Source organism: Nyctereutes procyonoides, unplaced genomic scaffold (assembly GCF_905146905.1).
Source record: "Nyctereutes procyonoides isolate TBG_1078 unplaced genomic scaffold, NYPRO_anot_genome, whole genome shotgun sequence".
NCBI lineage: Eukaryota > Metazoa > Chordata > Mammalia > Carnivora > Canidae > Nyctereutes > Nyctereutes procyonoides.
In genome coordinates this window covers 20,931,455-20,947,568 of record NW_026575044.1, presented here as the reverse complement: position 1 = coordinate 20,947,568, position 16,114 = coordinate 20,931,455, and positions in this window count along the sequence as shown.

Here is a 16,114-nt window from a genome sequence, read left to right as displayed (position 1 = left end):
TCATTGTAAGCCCACCCTAACAACTACATAGTAGAGAGATGGACACCTTATTTGATCTGAGCACCCTCTTCTAGTCACAGTTGATTGGAAAAGGGGCCAGTCAGGGTTCTTCGATAGGATTCTTCAAACTGCACTTGTCATAATCAGTCTTTTCATGAGTAGCACTTGGTATTCTTGGCAGCCTTGTCTCCACAATTTGGTGAAGTCCTAGACATCCACCATGGGAAAGAATGAGGCTGATTTGCAGAAAGAATCAGAGAAGAGAAAAGGAGAGTACCAGTAGCATTTGGGTGCCTAGTACTAGTTGTTCCAATTACAACATTGATCCTTTTAAAGATAGATCGACTTTATGAGATACTTCAGTCCCTCTGTTGCTTTTACTGATGTTAGTTTGAGTTGGATTGCTGTTATTACTGGAGGTTAGAATGGCTGATTTTAGTATGTCCTGGAAGATGTAAGCTCTGCAAGGTCACCCTCTCTGTCCAGGATGCCCAATCCTCCATTTCTTCAGAACAAACATCTTTGTGTCCTTTTGCAAAGGAGGCTCTATCTGCTGAGAGTATATTAAACTACAAAGGAATCACTACTAATTGTCCTACTTTGATTTCTTTATTTTTCTCTAGACTGCAAATGTTTGTATGAAGGTTTTTTGTTTTGTTTTGAAATCTAGAAAGTGCCCAGACTGTGAAACTTAACTTAAATATGGGATTTAATACTTGTTTTAAAACCAACCACTCTAGACTTTGAAAATTCTCCTCCCCAAATGTGAATTCATATTTGAAAATAGAGTAAAATTTTTTTCTTCTAAATAAGTATCTTTTGCTGATTTCTAGCATTTACTACTACTTACTTGATTCTGTCATCTTAGGCATAGTGGAGAAGAACTCAGCTATTTGGGCACATTTGCCTGAGAATATCTTGCTAATGAAGGATCCAGGAATCCAACTGAGCAATGTAAAAATGTAGGCTCCCCTGCTCTCTCAAAATTCCCACCCTGGGACTAAGATCTTGCCACCTCACCATATGCTTAGAATATTTCAGGGAGTAAAGTCAAATTGGAACCATGTTTCCTGCTGTTTCACCATGATTGTTTGTACAACAGATGCAGGCAATCCCTCAATGCCAGGAGAAACTAAGAGGGAACTGCTCTCATGACCATAGACAACAGAACATAATCTTAAATCCTTGCTTCAGAAACAACATAGACTATTATTTTGATCTTTGGGGAAAAAATCATTAATGTTAATATCTTTACATCATCCATTTGGAAGTGGATTAAACATAAGCGTTATGGAAATAAAAATTGGATAATTGGATGAGAGAATAATAGTAATAATGACATTAATAGCATGTAACTAATCCTTTATTGTTTACAAACCTCTTCTTAAGCCATTAACAAAATTAATGTGTTCATCTCACAAGAGGTCTCATTTTAGAAATGAGTAAAATGAAATTTAGTTAGAGAATGTGATTGAATAACTATTGCTAGATAATATACAGGGTATCTAGTTACATTTGAATTTGAGCTAAACAAATTTTTTAGTTCAAATACATTTCAAATAGAGCATGCTCATCTAAAATTCACATTTATCTGGGTGTCCTGCATTTTTATTTGCTAATTCTGGCAACTCTAGATAAAACTAAGGTCTCACAGTTAGTAATAGCAGAGCAAGAGATCCTTAACAAGAGGGAGAAGAGGGTGGTTGACACAAACTCTGAAAAAATGGGAGTATACACTAATATGGATTTATTGTCAGGGCATTTCAGGAAACATTATTTCTTCACATTTCTTCACGAATTTTCAGGTGTGAAGCTAGTTTGAAATTATCTATGAATAGGAACCAGTTCTGATGGGCCTCTTTAAGATATGTGCCAAATACTGGGCCAGATAGAGAAAAGAATTAACCAGGCAGATTTCTTCACTGGTTACTTACCACAACCACTAATGACAGGTCAAAGACTTCTTTGAGTGCACTTTATGCTCTGGGATATTTATGGAGAACAAGTCCATTTTTAGAAACAATGACCAATGGATTTCGGTCTCAGCTCAGACCCTATGAGAAAATAGATTGTAAAAAAGAACTTTTTGTGGACAAAAGAGAGGAATAGCATCTACTCTTTTGAATTCTTTGTGAATAAATATGGAAAGTTAAGTCAATGAAGCTGTGGTGGAAGACTTTGGTAGGCTTCTTGGTTCAAACTCCAGACCAGACACTTATAGATCTTACTAAGACCTACATATTTTTTTCACTAATGTCAGTTTTAAGACTGCTAAGGCTAATACAAGAACAAAGATAAAAAGATAAGAAGCCTATAGCTTCTAGTAACAGAAATTTAAGTTATTTCCAGAGTTAGCATTTATAGAGAAATTCTCAAAAGAAACATCGCATTTCTTTCTAAATGTGGTGAGTTCTGGAACTTACTTTAGAACTAGTATCAAGCTAGATAGAATTGGCCAGTGGTGGCTGGTTGTGTTACTTGACTGTAAGATACATATCATAGGCTTGGGCTTAGCAAACACTTTCCTCTTTTCAGTGGGCATGTTCCCAGAACACCAAGAATAAGTGCCCAAAGGGAAGTCAGGACCACTGATAGTCTGGAGGAGTGGGACTTTTCCATCAGGTGCTGAAAACAGAGTACTCCCTCCAAGGAGGAAATCAACTGAATGATATTTAATAAACTAGCATCACTTTATTATGTTTTAGATAGATCTACCATTTCAGGCGCTCACTCATAAATTTGAGTATTTCTAGAATAAAATAGCTTGCAAATAACATTTCGGGTGTGTGCTTACAGTATCATGAGAAATGACCACATGTGCCTCTACAGCCTGTGTGTAATGAATGATACTGGTGAGAACTCATCAAGCCTCCATCTGTATGAGCTAAAACTAAGTGACAAACATTAAGAAGCTTAACACTTGACCACAACTGCAACACATAAAACATTAATCCCCAGAATGGTTTTCCAAGGCAGTGCTAACATTTATATAAAATATGGACATATCTAAAAAGGATGAAATCACTTATATCTAAGGAAATTAATTCCTGTATGTGATGGCGGAAAAAGCAGGTTGAACTGCAGGTGGAAAATAACCAGATTAAATCCAGGGAGACACAGACATCACTGTTAAGGAAGATTCTTGGGAAAAGCTCCACTGAAGCCCAGACTTCATGGATTCTGAAGTACTAATCTCATTTTACTGGAATGCAGAGATCAATAAATACTGGTCATTTTTGGAGTCAAGCTGCTGTTCATTCTCCATAAATTATTCCCCGTATCACATTGTCAAAAAACAACAGATACTATCTCCTGCTTAAAACTCCTTCCTGTTGGGATTGAGTTTACTTGCCATTTGAGATGTAAGTTCCTTAACCTATTTTAGCATCCCTTTTTGGACTAGACATGACAGAAAAGAAAGGTCTGATGGGATTTTACCACAGGTGCAGGTATAGTGCAAGGGAGCAGGTTGCAAATAAATTTTATCGTAGGTTCTCTAGTCTTCATCACCCAGAAAGGTACAAAACAAGATCTTTCTGCCTTTTGCTGGAATAGTTTCACTGCCAAAGGCCATGGGCACTGCGATTGTTTGCCCCCAATCACAAGGAAGCAAAGCCAGGTGCACTCAGAGAAGTGAGGTGCCTGACCCTGAGACAGAGGATTGAATGCAAGGTACAAAATAGATAAATCTAGACTAGGGGCTGCATGTGATACAGACTAAAAATTCTTGTAAAACAATTTCAGCAGTTTCTGTTATTTGATTCCTCTAATATTTGACTCATTCCAATTGCATAAACAAAGTTCAAGCCAGTGCTGAGGAGGAAACGGTCTCTAATTTTGGCAGATGAAACAATATCCTCTGACTAAATGAAGACTTACTGGCATTGCCTGTTTTCTACCCTGAAGCCCAATTGGCAGACAGCAAGTCAGGGAAAACATGAACTCTGAAGAAAGGGTTTGGAGGTCTTTCTTCTCTTACTTCTTTATGAAACAGAGAAGATGAGAGAGGAGAAAGGATGTGTCATTAAACTGTGGGCCAAGGAAACATACATACAAGCATCAATCCAATGTACACTGGCTACTCAGTCGACAGTTCCTCTGAATGTGTTGTGTATCTCCTAAACCAGGAAGGGATATAATGGAGCCAGAGATACCATCATTTAGGATGGAAAGTTTATGTGAAGCAGGAAGTTTATGTGAAGCAAAGGAAAAGGAGCTTATGGGAAATTTTTTAGAACAAGGGGATGAAATATTTATCCTTTGCCCAAATTCATTGAAACGGCTAGTGCTTTACCAGGCAGGTAAAAAGAACCATCCATATAGCTCAGGACCTTGCATCTTGAGTAGTGATGTCTCTGGGATGATTAAAAGATTGCTAGTGTCTCTGCTTCTCCCACAAGGGTTATTCGATGAGGTTTATGTAGATATAGAAATATTCATTGCCAAAAGTGAATGACTGGATTTATGGATTCTGGCTATGTCTGTTCATTCTGTATGACATATTTACTAGGGGTCTACCTCTCTGAGGGGCTGAGAAGCATCACTGGAGAAACACTGCTCTAAAGAATGGAACCAAAAGTGGAAAAGTTTGACTCAGTAACACAACCCTAGTCATTAGAGTATGTACCTCTTGGACTTAAATGGAGTCTCATAATACAGGTCAAGAGAGAGGACTGGGAGAAAACATCTTTAAAAAGTTGTTTTTGGTAAAAATCTAAGCCTGATACTATAGAGTAAGGTGGCCTTTCAACAGTAAACTTCTGATAGAACGTGACAGAGAAAGAAATAGTGAAGTTGTCCTGCTCTTGACCCCAGAACATCAATCAGATTTGGCCCATCAGAGGCTCCAGTGCATCTCCTATTTAAGCCTCATTTCCATCTATAAAATAGGAATGATATTACCACCACATTATGTGATGAAGGGTAACATGCTATTCATGTTAGTTGATACATGATATCAGGAGTGGAAAGATTATTAGAGATTATTCAATAAATGGAAAAGAAGGAAGGGAGAAAGTAATAACTGGAATGAGTAACTGTTCTAAGATCATAAATAGTATTTTAATAAATCCATATGTAGATTTCAGTTTTATTTACTCATGGTCCAGAGTTTTTCAAAACTAGATAACTTGTATCTATGATTTACTTTAAAATACTCTGGCATGAGCAGTGAGATATCATGTGTATGCTAAGAAGTTAAACTTCAGCTTTAGGGGCAATTGTCTCCCCACTGCAGAGATGATAGCTAGCATTATGTGAAAATGTCTGTATTCTAGAAGCAGCTACTACAAGGTATCTTGATCAACAGCTATTCAAGTTAGACTGGTGAATGACAGAAACATTTTTATTGCTGAAATGAGTCATTTTGTAATTTGCTTAGGAAATGATGAAATAGAGTCTTATTGGTGAAATTAGATGGTGTTTAAGACATATGAATCGATTAAAAAAAATCAGAATCACTTCTCGTCTTTGCAAAAACCATGTGCACAAATCTAAGAGATCACCAATTTTAGTTTAGGGATAGTACCCAAGTGGAGGGGGTCCTGACATTGGTTTAAGACAATAGATGGGGTTGAGTGATGGTGATGATGATGATAAGTGTAACAGAATTTTACCTCTGCAGGGATGTCATGTGTGTCTTAAATGGATCTTTCAGATAAAGTGGTGGTAAGAACATTCAGACAGCAGGGACTACAAGCTTCCAGAGATGGGTGGAGTGAATGGTTCTGGCTGCTTATAAATAATGGTGTGTGTGTGTGTGTTTTAATAATGGTGTTTTTTTTTAAATAAACATTGTGAGTCAAATTTGATCTGTAACTACTTTTCAGTATATATATTGATTACAAGGTTTTGAAGGGAGCATCATGAGGCCTCCAATATTTCAGTGGTTCTTGTCATCTCCAAAAGTACCTAAGAGTGGGGGTGCCTGAGTGACACAGTCAGTTGGGCGTCCAACTCTTGGTTTTGGCTCAGGTTGTGATCATAGGGTCATGATCTCAGAGTCATGAGATCAAGCCCTGTGTCTGTCTGTCTCCCCCTCCCACTGCCCCTTTCCCCCTCTTTCTATCTCTCTAAAATAAATAAATCAATCTTTTAAAGAAAATTGCTTCAAAAGATCCTAAGAGTTAGCACAGATAGGCTTGAGTTAGTTCCCTTGCTGAGGGATTGTAACTTTTCGTGGGTATGTGAAGCACTGTAGCTGACCAAGAGGAGAGTGATGTGGGGGAAGGGATTGAATTTCACTGCTATTTAATTCAGAGTTTGAAGGCAATCTCCCAAGGTATCTGCAAATCTCACCCTGAAAAAGTTCTCTTTTTTTGCGACAAATAAACATAGTGGAAGATGGGAAATCTAAGGGAAGGGACTAAGGAGAAAGAGATGTCAAGTGAGGATATGGATTTGAGGAGATAATAGTAACACTTTTTGGAAGCACTTCAAGAAGTTCCTTTTGCGGGGAGGAGTATCGACACCTGGGAAAGTGGCATTAAATAAATAATGCTCCCAAAAGCACATCAGGAGCTTAGATGCACTCTGAGCACAGATTCACAGACCTGAATTAATGAGGACATCTTGTATTAAATCATTTGACAACCTGCATGCTATTTGTCATTGAAATGTAACTTAATATACATTTTATATGCTATAAAATGCTCACCTTCAGATTGAGAGTATTACGTTGTGAATATATATGTGCATGTGGATGTGTATATTTTTCTCAGCCTAATTCTCTATGGGATGCATACTGTCAGGACGCCCCCTTAGATGTTGGAGGAGGGACAACTTCAGGACTCCTGCAAGTGGCACGGGATGATCTGTTAAAGAATTCCTGCTGGGACACCTGGGTGGCTCAGCGGTTGAGCGTCTGTCTGCCTATGGCTCAGTTCGTGATCCTGGGGTCCTGGGATCGAGTCCCACATTAGGTTCCCAGCCGAGAGCCTGCTTCTCCCTCTGCCTATATCTCTGCCTCGCTCTGTGTCTCTTGTGAATAAAAAAATAAAATCTTAAAAAAAAATTCCTACCAATTGGGAAGGCTATATAGGGCTCCTTATGTGGAATATGGATACATTTTAACCCACTCCTTCCCCTCCACTCATCCACCTGTATACTGTTGCCAAATTCATGGTTCTCAATCCCCAAATGTGTCTTGTCCCTCTCCAATGTACAGACTTTAACAATTACCTATTTCTCACAGATGACATCTAAATTCCTTCACCTGGTAGTTCAGAACTAGCTAGGTAGAACATACTGAAACCCCTTCCTCTGAATATGCCAGAGATTTTTGATGTTTGCTGCAACCACCTTAAATTTGCTTGACTGTGCTTTTCTCAAGCGTTTTTAGTCTGTTTACTTTGCAAAATCTAATTCTGAAAAGAATCAAAGATCTTATATTTATTAAAAGGTGAAGAAAGTTGGGTGTGGCTCTGTCCCCAATTTCTCTAAGTAGTTATAGGCAAAAAGAATTAAAAAAAATACCCTTTCATAAAATAAAAATAAAAAGACAGCTTGCCCACAAACTCTGTCGAGGCATTCATAAGCAATTTACATAATCAACATGAATTCCAAATATCTCTGTGCTCGATTACGTTAGATAAAAACAGTTTGCTCACTATAAATCCAGTTGGCTCTCCTTTCTATTTACAGTTAAGGAAAAGCTCTCTTTACCTTAAATGGAAAGAGGATGCTCGAGGATCAGAAACTTGTATCAAGGTGCCAAGGAAGTGATGGTGTAACATACCCCTCCTAAAATGATCAATTATTCGATCTTGAGTTTTACCACTGGAGTAAGATATATCCAAAGAAAGAATTAAGAGAAGGAAATATCCACGAAATGGAGGAATAAGGATCTTTGCAGGCTCAAATGAAAAAGAGGCTTGGCACCATGCCCCTGTAGTCTGTGCCAGCCATCCCATCTGTGGCCAGGCTGAGTTAAGGTATGATAAAAATTCTCTACTCTGATTGGGTGTATCAATGTCTTTTTTTTCCTTATTTTTCTATTTAAAGAAGGTTTACAACCTTAGATGATAACATTGTTTTTTTTCTTTACCTGAGACATGTTAAAATGATGAACAGGGGATCCCTGGGTGGCGCAGTGGTTTGGCGCCTGCCTTTGGCCCAGGGCGCGATCCTGGAGACCCGGGATCGAATCCCACATCGGGCTCCCGGTGCATGGAGCCTGCTTCTCCCTCTGCCTGTGTCTCTGCCTCTCTCTCTCTCTGTGACTATCATAAATAAATAAAAATTTAAAAAAAAATAAAATAAAATGATGAACAGGACATCAATGGAGGTTTATTATGGTGGGAGCAATTTATGGGGCAGATTTGCATCCCAAAATGAATTTGGAAAGTGGAAGCAGAGAGAAAAGAAAACAAACAGCAATACCCATCCTTTACTTTACCCCCAAAGGTTTTCAGAGGATCAGAATTGCACACCAGGCCAGAGTCATGCTAAAGAACATATTCTGAATTATTTCTGTCTTCATTTAACACTTTTAATTTAATACTTCCAATTTAGTTCCTGAAATCCTAGATTGGTTTCATATCTCCCTCCTCCACCTGCAACCCTCATCCAAGTGAGGCTTAGTCCACACCAGACACACAATATTCTTCAGATTGCAATGGTGGTGGTGGCAGAGAGAGAAGGGAGGAAGACATGCCCATGCTTTTTCCATCCCATTTCTCAGACCCTTTGGTGTTGAGTTCTTGGTAGTAAAGTTTGGGAGGGCACAGTTTGGTGATAGGTGTGACTTTTGCTTTTGAGAGGTAAGAATAGAGAGGTCTAAAGGAAAACAGAGTTAGCAGTTCATGCAGGCCTTATAGGTAGGTGTTTCTATTTGGTTCAGTTTATCAAGTTAGCGGAGAGGATAGTGCAAGAATGAATGTTCTTTAGGCTGGAGAGTCAACAATGAAAATCTCTTAAAAGGATGGGAAACTTTATCTTAACTTCCTTCTACTCATTCCCATCACCAGAGGTATTGTGAGGGGGGGAGGGAGTTGCTCAATTTGTGGATTAGAAGATTCCAGAACAGTGAGTGGATAATGTTTTCTAGTGGATGGAGTTACTCATCCCTCTTTCTTCTACTCTGTTACACTTACTTCAGAGAGAGAACATTTCATGTATTTTACTTCCCTGATGCTTTTTGCCCGTCTCATGATAGTGGAGAATATATAATATAAAATGACAATGTGGTGTGGTGCTTTAGGACAATGGTTTTTGGACTTTGGAATTTTATGGATCAGTAGCATTTCCAGGGACTTATGTAAGCATGTTACAAGTTGAATTGTGCTCCCTTTTCACAATGCTCCTCTCACCCCCCATCTCCCCCCAAAAAACATGTCATACATTGAAGTCCTAACCTTCACTACCTCAGAATGTGACCTGAGTTGGAAATTAAATCACTGGAGGTGTCATTTACATTTGTTAATATGAAGTCATACTGGAGTAGAATAAGCCTCTAACCCTATATCACTGGTATCCTTCAAAAAGAAGTAGCTGGGACACAAACACACTCATAGGGAGACTGCCATGTGAACATAAAGTCAGAAATTGAGGTAAAGTTTGTACAAGCAAAGGAATAACAAAGATTTCCAGTAAACCACCAGAAGTTATGGGAGAGGCCTGGCCACATTCTTTCATTTTCTTGCCTTCACAACTATGAGACAATAAATGTCATTTGTTTAAGCCACCCAATTTGTGATACTTAGTAGCAGCCCCACCCCTAGAAAACCAATACAAAACAGGAAGGTAAATCCAGGCCCTATTAATATATCTGGGCCCAAGGCAAACTTGATAGTTATTTCTCATCCAAAACACACAGACAGAGGATCCCTAGGTGGCATAGCAGTTTAGCACCTGCCTTTGGCTCAGGGCGCGATCCTGGAGTCCCAGGATCGAGTCCCGCGTCGGGTTCCTAGCATGGAGCCTGCTTCTACCTCTGCCTGTGTCTCTGCCTCTCTCTCTCTTTCTCTCCCTCTGTCTATCATGAATAAATAAATGAATAAATCTTTAAACACACACACACACACACACAGACGTCTGGATTCAGTAAATATGCATAGTTTATATTATAACTGATAATAGCACACTCAATTTTGGAAAAATGCCATACTGAAGGTCAATAATTCTTTTGTTGTAGATAGCATTCAAATAATTCTGCCTGAAAAGTGTGATAATGAGGAAGATAGAAGTGGGGAATTGCTCTACAATGTGAAGGGGGGATTAAAAAGGTACATTGGCTTGCCAGTTAGGATAGAGATTTCAGGAAGGACACTAAATCATGAATCAGAAAATACAAACAAGGTCCAGCCAGAGAAATCAAGAACACCAGATCTGGTAATAAGGAGCTAGAGGGTCCTTTTGAGGTAAGACTGTCCTCGTCTCCCGAGGCAAAATGTGGTATGCCATGGAGTGTTTTCCCTGGATATTGGGGCGGATCCACAGTCCACAAACTAGTCAACGGACCAGAAGCTCTGAAGAAGCTGCCTACAAGATAATTTCTATAACGCTTTTACAATCCTTTCCTGTGACAAATGATTTCTAATCCAGTGAAAGAATTTTGTATGTGGTTTACAAGTAGGGCTTAAAGAACAATTAAGTAGAAAAATTGAATTACGTAGGCCAGGCTTAATGTATAACAAAGTCTTCTGTGATGAGAGAGTAAATATTTCATCAAAAGAAAGACTTTAAGGTTAACCATTTTTTTTCAAAATCTATGCTGTTTGTGATATTAACTTTTCAGGTCATCCTTTGCTTTTATTCTTACTATATAGCCCATGGCTGATTAATCCAAGACCCTTGCCTTGGGTTGTCATTTGTTTTCACATGTTTTTGATGTTTATCTAGAAGAATATTAAGAATGTCAAAATATTTGATTAGTCAAAATAAACTTATTTTTTTTTCCTTGCCCAATAGATCCACTGCCTTTAAATCACTACTCTTAAAATTTTCAGAGCTAGAGTTTTCACTCCATGGAAAGACCAGCTTCTTAGGTAAAAAATAATAAGCCCTTGAAAACATTAATTCTAGCTTCCCTATATTTCAGCTAATTGAGGCAAATGACCCAAGTGTAGAATTTGCCAGCAGCATAGGTTTTATTTAATATAGAAAAACCTTTCTTATCTATAGAGAGCAGCAAAGAGAGCCTTTGGCACACACATTTGTCTGTGAAGCAATAGTATCTTTTCTGGCCTTGCCCTTTGGCGGAAAAAAAAAAAAGCAGAACAAAGAATAGGCATCTTGAATTTTGAATAGATATACATTCAGCTGCAGTTGTAGGTTACCTACAGGCTATGTGTCTCTAATTATTTCCCCTTATAAATTCTAATTTGTCTAACTGGGATCTTAAAAAAAAAAAGGATTAATGAACATTTTCAGGGAAGGAGACCACACATAATCTCTTAGCATGTTTCCTTGACATCTCGCATAACCTTTCAGCATCTTTCCCATATTTTCTGATTAATTTAATCTGGTAATTTTTACTAGGCCAGAATCCACTAGAGAAAAATGCAAATAATAGGGTAGAGCTCTATTTTCTTATAGAGCCATTTTCTTAATGTGTTGTTACTCTTGGGCACTCTATTCTCTTGAACTTAAGTGTAAAGTTTTAGGTTTTGTGAAGCTCCAAAGGGAACGAAGTGTTGCATTCAACAACACAAATATTTATTAAATGCTTTTATGTGCCAGACATATACAAAACCCTGGAAATACCAAGATAAAGAAGACACAATTTATTCCTTCAAGGTGTGTTCATCCTGTCTAGGGAGACAGATATGTTTACCCTTTGCATAATGCAACACAGTATACAAAGAATGGGATGAAAAACCACCATGGAAGCCCAGAGAAAGAAACAGTTTTTCCTTATAGCCACTTCACCTCTACCTAACAGCTACAAAATGCAGTCTCTAAGGACTAATGAACTTGAATGTAATTGATAGCTTCCAAGACAGGAAGCTGGAAGTTTATAGTTTGCCTTAGGAAGGAAGGTACCCTAGGTTTGATTTATCCATGATTTGAAGATACAATCATCTCAGGCTAGAAGGATCCCATAGAGCAAGCATGATGGAAATCTAAAGTTAGCTTCATTCTAGGCTGAAACACTTTGTTCTGTACACATCCATGTACCTGTATAACTTTATACACCTTTAGAAAATTTATTATCTGGATGCTATCAGTGTCTCTCTGGGAAGAAGTTTACTATGAATATGTGAGAGAAAGAGATAACACAATTGATGATAAATGACCAAAAAGATTCTCATCTAATTTATTTGTTTCTTATATATCATTTAGAGATGATTACGTGGGTAAAAATGCAGGTAAACCAACTTTTTTCTCTCCCCCTCCACACATCTTCCGGTTTATTGATTTTTTAAAGAAACAGAAAAGGTAAACATGGCTAGCTACAAAATACTTTGGTTCTTAAAGATATTTCTATGTACTGCATTTAATCTACTTAGATGCGTCTAATTGAGATTTAAAATAGGGTAATTTCTCCTATAATTATATAGGATTTATTAGTGATTTGGGGGGTTTTTACAGAGCCTGGAAAGGTATTAGAGTAATGATTCAGGGTGCAGAAGCCTTTTGTGTGAACAAATAACGGTTTTCGGAACCTTGTAAGTGATAATTGATATTGTGCTTGGTGCACGAGAGTTGTTGAGTTCTCTTTTAACTTCGTCAAGGATCTCCATGTTCTAGGGTTAAAAGGGAATAAGGACAATTGCTTCTGCAGTTTTTTAAAAAAAATTGTTTAGCAATATTATTTACTTGAATTGTTTATTTCATTTTATTTTTTTGAATTGTTTATTTTAAAATATTCTCAAATCCGCAGAAAAATTGCAATAGTACAATGCCCTTTACATAGCTTCCCCAGCTGATAGCTTGTGCCATGTTTGCCTTAGCATTTGTTTTCATTTGCTTTTCTGTACCATGTGAGAATAATTTGCAGTCACAATCACCTTTAATGCTTCAGTGTATATTTGCAAGAAAAGAGACATTCTCCTAGTAACAGTAGTACATCCATCAAAATAAAATTAATATTATCCAATTTAACCATCTTATCAACTGACCCCCTTCAAATTTTACCTGTTGTTTTAGTGACACTTAGAATGTTCAGGATTATGTGTTGCATTTAGTCATCATGTTCTTTTAGTCTCCTTCAACTGGACTAGTGGCTCAGCCATTGCTTACATTCCTGGACATTTATATTTTTAAAGAGTATAGCTGACTTACTTTAGATTTGATTGTATTTTCTTATAATTTATGCAGAATTATGCATACACAAATAATCTGGGAGGGGCAGAAGACATTAAAAGTGATGCTGTGATCTTTTCATTACATCATATTAAGAAGCACGTGATGTTAATTTGTTTCATTCCTGGTATATTAACTTCTATCACTTGATTAAGATGGTGTCTGACTCCTGTCTTTACTATAAACTTAAGTATTTTAAATTATTAACAAGAAACATAAGATGATATTAGGACTTTTGTAAGGGAGAGCTCCCCCTTCTTCCCTATTTTTTTTTTCACTTATTTACACCAGAATGTAATCATGGGCTCTTATTACTTTAGTTGTAATTTACAATCTGTGCATGTGGGTGTGTGTATGTGTGTGTGTTTATATATATATGTGTGTGTGTATATATATTACATATATATATGATATAAATATAGCTTATGCTTAAATTATCCCAGTCTTGACTCATAAGAAACCCTTCAAGCTGGCTTCTTTGTCTCTGAGGCATACATCCACATTTTCTGCATACTTGCTTACTTCCTGTTAAAATTTGCTCTGGGCTCATCTGCTGCTTTTTGTACTTTAGTTATAAAGTCAGCCACTTCTCTGAGGACATTTCATTCATTTAATCGTTTTTGGCTTTTTTTTTTGTTTTTTTTTACTTTTGTATTAATGTTATTGAACCTGTTTTTGAGGTTTTTAATAGCAGTTGTAACATGGAGTATAAACATTTCATTTAAGTTATACCCACTTTTATAACCAAGTGTGATTACCCTTTGAGGTGACATGGGGACATCCAGGATCCACATAATTCTTTGTTTTTCCATGAAGATCTGCCAATTTTTGCCCAAAGGTAAAGGTAGAAGAGGTGAGAACTATGACTGCAAGAGAAAGAATGACAGTGAGGATGGTTGTATGTGTATGCATGTACGTGTGCATGAACACATTTCTATTTTGAATTTTTGAGGAAGGGGTGTTATTTTGAACTGGCCTAGGCCAGTTTGGTTATGAACAATATCATAATCTTTTTGGTAAAAATTAATACGTGTTAATAGTTAGAGGTAAGTGGTAGATATACTTTTCTTCTACATCTATGGGGAAAACTAATTTCATACATACAAACGTTTATTAGCAAGGAAGCATAAAGTAACCACATAACCCATTAAATAGACTAGACAAAAATGTCAGATCTGGCCCTTTGTGGGTTCTAAGAGCACTTTGCAAGATAAGTGCACTGAACATAAATGTGACGATATCTTAGGGGTAAGATCCAGCTGACTGATAGTCAGAATCATGTCAGAATCATGTTACCAAGAGCCAGTTGTTAGACATAAGGCCAGTTATGAGTTGTGAAACATGAACAATGAAGAATTCTCTAGGTTCTTGTCCTATGTGCAGGCGACAGTGTGGACTGTCTCAATATTTTGGACAGATGTTTTGGCCACCATTAATTTCCCAAGTAAACCTCAAAATTTTACATTTTTATTCTAATTAACAAGTCACTAATTTTATTACTTGTAGGGGTGCCTGGGTGGCTCAGTCAGTTAAGCATCAGACTTGATTTCAACTCAAATCATAATCTGAGAGTTGTGAGATTAAGCCCCCATGTTGGGCTCTGTGCTGGGTGTGGGGCATGCTTGGGATTCTTTCTCTCCCTCTGCTTCTCCTCTCTTTCTCTCTCTCTCTCTCCCTCTCTCTCCTCCTCCCCACTCCCTCATCCCTCCCCCCTTTCTAAAAAATATTTACTGCTGCAAACTCATTTCTAATATTCATGATTACTAGTATATCAAATATACACTTTGACTGTTTTTCCAGATGACTGAATGTTAAGATAAATATTCATCGGAAGCCAAGTTTGAAGATATTACATTATCATTTTGACCACTCTGGTATATAGAGCAAAACTAAAACCAACTTCCCTTTCGCACAACATCATCATCATCTAACAACCAACAAAACGTTCCCTTCTGCCCAAAGATGTCCTTTGTCCTCTTTCTGTCCTAATCTTGATCCAACATAAACCATATATTATATCTGGTTGCTATATCCCTTAACTTTCTTTCAAATTTCAAGCCATTTGTGCAATGTCATTCTACCAATTGACCTGTAAATTGTTAATTTGGGATTTGTGTGATTACTTCCTTGTGGTATCACTTAATTTTTTCCCTTATCCTGTAACTCCTATAATTTGGAAGTTAATTCTAAAATTCAGTTAAATTGAAGTTAATTTTTTTTCCCCAAAGAGACCTCACAGGTGATTTCATATGCTTCACATTGATTTTCTCACCTTGTGGATCATTATGTACCAATGACTTTTCATGGACTCATTGTGTTTCAATCAATATAGTCATTATTATCTTTTTGATCTTCACATTGTCACAGCTTTGGTCGGTGGAACCCCTTCATGCTGTCACCTTTGTTCTCTTGTGATCATACTAATTTTTTAAAATGTCCCAATTTTCTGGCATAAAATATCCTATGGTTGGTCATCTTTAACCATCTCTGCCTCACACATAAGAATTAGCCATTTTCCTAGGAATTTAGGATTCTTTTGGTTGAAAAATATATTAGGAAAAAAAGTGTGGATTCTTGGAGGATATATCAAGTTTACATTATAAAGACCTGATATTTTTTTACAGTTTTGATGGATACAGAAACATGTATTATTTTTTAAAATCGTGAGTGCAGATTTCTATTTCTATGTCAGTGCTAACATTATAGTGTGACTATGAGTATGGAGTGTTTGTATTTATGTATGTATTTATTGAAATATAGTTGACACACAATGTTACATTAGTTTTAGATGTACAACATAGTGATTTGACAAGTCTATATGTTAATATAATATCACTTGTTCACCACAGGTGTAGCTACCATCTGATAC